The sequence below is a fragment of the Mirounga leonina genome, unplaced genomic scaffold (genome assembly GCF_011800145.1).
Source record: "Mirounga leonina isolate KUSES-001 unplaced genomic scaffold, KU_Mleo_1.0 Mir_94, whole genome shotgun sequence".
Classification (NCBI taxonomy): Eukaryota; Metazoa; Chordata; class Mammalia; order Carnivora; family Phocidae; genus Mirounga; species Mirounga leonina.
The window spans coordinates 23,558,199-23,562,825 of record NW_023270855.1 but is presented as its reverse complement, the minus strand read 5'-3'; positions in this window follow the sequence as shown (position 1 = coordinate 23,562,825).

Sequence of the window (4,627 nt, the reverse complement as noted above, 5' to 3'; positions counted from 1 at the left end):
CTCATGGGTCACTGTTGAGGCTTGGGCTTTTACTCACAATACGATGGGAAGCCCCTGGAAATGATGAACTTGGAATGACCTGATCTAACCTACATTTTTAAAAGATCTATTATGATCAGAACAGACTGAAGAAGAGCAAGGATGAAAGCAGGGACATAGCACCTGCCACAATAATCCAAGGAGAGGTGATGATAGCTTGGACCAAGGTCACGGCAGTGGAAATGGTAAGAAAATGTTGGGTTCTGGATTTATGTAGAAGGTAGAAGTGACAGGATTTGCTGATAAGTTAAATTTAAGATGTGAGAGGAAGAGAGGAGTCAATGCTGCCCCCAAAGTTGTTGACTTGAACACTGAGAAAGGTGGGGCTGTCCCTTAAATAAATAAGGAGAAAAGTAGGAGCTGGGCTGTTAAATTTTAGAGGCCAATTAGATTTTAACTGAGGAAGGTCAAATAGGCAGTTAGACATTTGAGTCTGGAGTTCAAGAGAGAAGTCTGGTTTTAAGGTGGACAGTTACTCACCATTGTAATATTGGATAGTATTTCAAGTCATGACACTGGATAAAATCCCCGAAAGAACATTGATAGCCAGACGATTAAAAAAAAACGATCACTTACATGTTGAGTTTGGGAGCAGAGAAAAGGTAGCCAGTGGCCTAAATAAAACCAAAAATAAATGTGTGGGGGCAAAGAGTTGGGTTTAAGATGGCGGCATACCAAGATCCAGAACTCACTTCCTCTCACAGACACAACAAATCTACAACTACATATGGACTAATTCCCTCTAAAAGGCACCTGAAAATTTAATGAAGAGAGCCTCCACAACAAAGCATAAAAGGACAGCAATGAGACAGGAAGAAGCAGAGACATGGACTCACCAGGAAAAAAAACATTCCAGACTTAAGTGAATTACAACCGGGAGGGATTACAAAGGTATGGAACTTTTTCTTGAGAAGCGAGGGATTCAAGCTCCACATCAGGCATCCTAACCCTTAGATCCCACACAGGATAGACAAGACCCCAAAATACCAGGCTCTGAAAATCGATGGGGATTATGTTCAGAAGAGCTATAAAACTGTAGCGACTGGAAAAACTGTAAAGGGGCTCATGTGCAGAATCACTTGACCTAGAAAACATCTCAAAAACACCAATTTGAAAAGCCCTAGATAAAAGAGTCCATTTACTAATCTTAGAGAGTCTGCTGGAGAGGCAGGAGACAAGGACTCTCCACAGAACTGAGACACTGGTGGGAGCCGTTTTTGTAATCTCAGTCTATCTTCCTGATACCGGCTCTGAATGGTGTCATTTTGGCATTCTCCCTCTAACTTGCTAGCACCAGTGTGTGTGCCCACTGAAAGCACCACCCACAAATGCAAAGAAGCAGTTGCTGTTGTACCCCAATAATGGGCCAGGAACGGACCCACCCACCCAACATAAGACCACCAAAATATTTACAGCAAATATTAACAGACATAAGTGGAAAAGCTGACAGTAATACAATAATAGTAGGGGGCTTGAATACTCTACTTACATCAATGCATAGATTATCCAGACAAAAAAATCAGTAAGGAAACATTAGCCTTAAATGACACATTAGACCAGATGGACTTAGTAAATATATATACATTCCATCCAAAAGCAGTACAACACACGTTCTACTCAAGTGCAAATGGAACATTCTCTAGGATATATCACAGGTTAGGCCACAAAACAAGTCTTAATAAATTCAAGAAAACTGCATTAATATCAAGCATCTCATTTGACCACAATGGTATGAAAGTAGAAATTAATTACAAAAAGATAACTGAACAACTAGTAGGTCTTTGAACAAAAAAGAAATAACAAAAATATATAAATAAATATAAATTTAAAAAGACCTAGAGACAAATGAAAACAAAAATATGACATACCAAAATCTATGGGATGCAGCGAAAGTGGTTTCTAAGAGGGAAGTTCATAACAACGCAGGCCTACCTCAAGAAATAAGAAAAATCTCAAATAATAAATCTAACTTTACACCTAAAGGACCTAGACAAAAACAAAAATAAACAAACAAAACAAACAACAAAAAACCAGCAAAACCCAAAATTAGTAGAGGGATGGAAATACTAAAAATCAAAGTTAAAATACATGAAATCAAGACTAAAAATACAATTTAAAAGATCAGTGAAATTAAGCCGATTCATTGACAAATTAAAATTGACAAACATGTAGCCCAACTAACCAAAAAAAAAACAAAAAAAGACTCAAAATCAGAAGTGAAAGAGGCAAAGTTATAACTGATACCACAGAAATAAAGTATCATGAGACTACTATGAACAACTGCCTTCAAACTGGACAACCTAGAAGAAATGGGTAAGTTCCAAAAAAATACAATTTTCCAAGATTGATTTGGGAAGAAATAGAAAATCTGAATAGACCAATTACTAATAAGGATATTGAAGCACTAATCAAACATCTCCTATATGACTGATCAGGTGCAAATATGTAAAATATATAAAGAACTCTTACAGCTCAACAATAAAAAAAAAAAAACTGTTAAAAAATGGGCAGAAGGGGCGCCTGGGTGGCTCAGTCGCTAAGCATCTGCCTTCGGCTCAGGTCATGATCCTGGGGTCCTGGGATCGAGGCCCGCATCGGGCCTCCTGGTCCGCAGGAAGCCTGCTTCTCCCTCTCTCACTCCCCCGACTTGTGTTCCCTCTCTCGCTATCTCTCTCTGTCAAATAAATAAATTTAAAAAAATCTTTAAAAAAAAAAAAATGGGCAGAGGATCTGAGTTTACACTTCTTTTAAGGGATATACAGATGACAGACACATGAAAAGATGCTCAACATCATTAGGTAAATGCAAAACGAAACCAGAATGAGATAACACCTCATACCTGTCAGAATAGCTCTTCTCAAAAAGACAAGGAATAACAAAGATAACAAGACTGGCAAGGATGTGGAAAAAAGACAATCTTCATACACTGTTGGTGGGTTTATAAACTGGCACTGGCACTATGGAAAACACTATGCAAATTCCTCAAAAAATTAAAAACACAACTAACATATGATCCAGCTATTCCATTTCTGGATATTTACCCAAACAATACAAAAACACCAGTTCAAAAGATATATGCACCCTTATGTTCACTGCAGCATTATTTCTAACAGCCAAGATATGAAAACAAAGTGTCCATCAATAAATGAATAAAGATGTATATTATACACAGACACACCAACACGTCTGGAAAAAAATGAAATCTTGCTATTTGGACAACATAGAGGGGCTTTTGAAGGTATTATGCTAAATGAATTAAGTCAGGGGGCACCTGGGTGGCTCAGTCGGTTGAGCTGACTCTTGGTTTCAGTTGAGGTAGTGATCTCATGGGTTGTGAGACTGAGCCCCAACTTGGGCTCCTAGCTCAATGGGGCATCTGCTTGAAAGATTCTCTCCCCCTACCCCTCCCTAGACACATGTGTGTGCTCTCTCTAAAAATAAATAAATCTTTAAAAAGAAAAAAGAAAAATACCATATGATTCCACTTACATTTGGAATCTGAAAAATAAAACAAATGAACAAACAAAACAGAAAGCAGACTCATGGAAACATCCAACATACTAGTCATTAGTTGAAGTGGAAGGTATTAATGGGCAGGTGAAATAGGTGAAGCGGATTAAGAGCTACAAACTTCTAGTTATAAAATAAATGAGTCACAGGGATGTAATATGCATCATAGAGAATATAGGCAGAAATACTAGAATAATTTTAGTAATAATGACAGATGGTAACTAGACTTATTGTCTTATAATGTCTTATAAGACTTATAGTTTTACAATGTATAAAAACACCAAATCGCTATGATGTGAAACTAAAACAATAGAATATTATATGTCAAATATATTAATAGATAATGCAAATAAAAATTTTCAACTGATTGAAGGTCAAAAAAATTGTATGTTCTAACCTAGCATACCCCAGTCTCTTACCTTGGTTTTTAGAATACCTAAAACTTCCCAAGCTTAGCAGTTCTAATTAGTCTTTAAAAACTTTTCTTCCCTTATCACTCAAGTCCTATTCTAAGTACTTGCCCTGCACATTTTTCTTAATCAAAAGTCTATTTGTTTACCATTCTCTACCAAGAGTACCATCAATTAGAAGATATATATATATTGATATGAAAAGCACCATGGAATAAATGCTGAGGGGACCTCATCATTAAATGACCCTTGGTCTTTTGAATACATGGCATAAATGAGAATACACACACACACACACACACACAGAGCTCCTATTTTAATTATAATACAAAAGTTCCTTTTAATTAACAACATATAACTTTCCAATGTTATATTGAGATACCATTACTTTTTAGTGGACTAACTCCTCCCTTATTTCAGAAGGAGTCCATCCAACTGTCTGTTATGGACTGAAATGTACCCCTCCCACGCCCAAGGTCACTTGTTGAAGCCCTAAACTTCAAGGGACCATATATGTGGATAAGGCCTTTTCAAGCTAATTAAGGTTAAGTGAGGTCTTAAGGGCAGGACACTAATCCAGAAAAACTGGTGTCTTTATAAGAAGAAATACCAGACAGGTGCCCCTCTCTCCACACAGGCACAGAGATAAGGTTACATGATGTCACAGG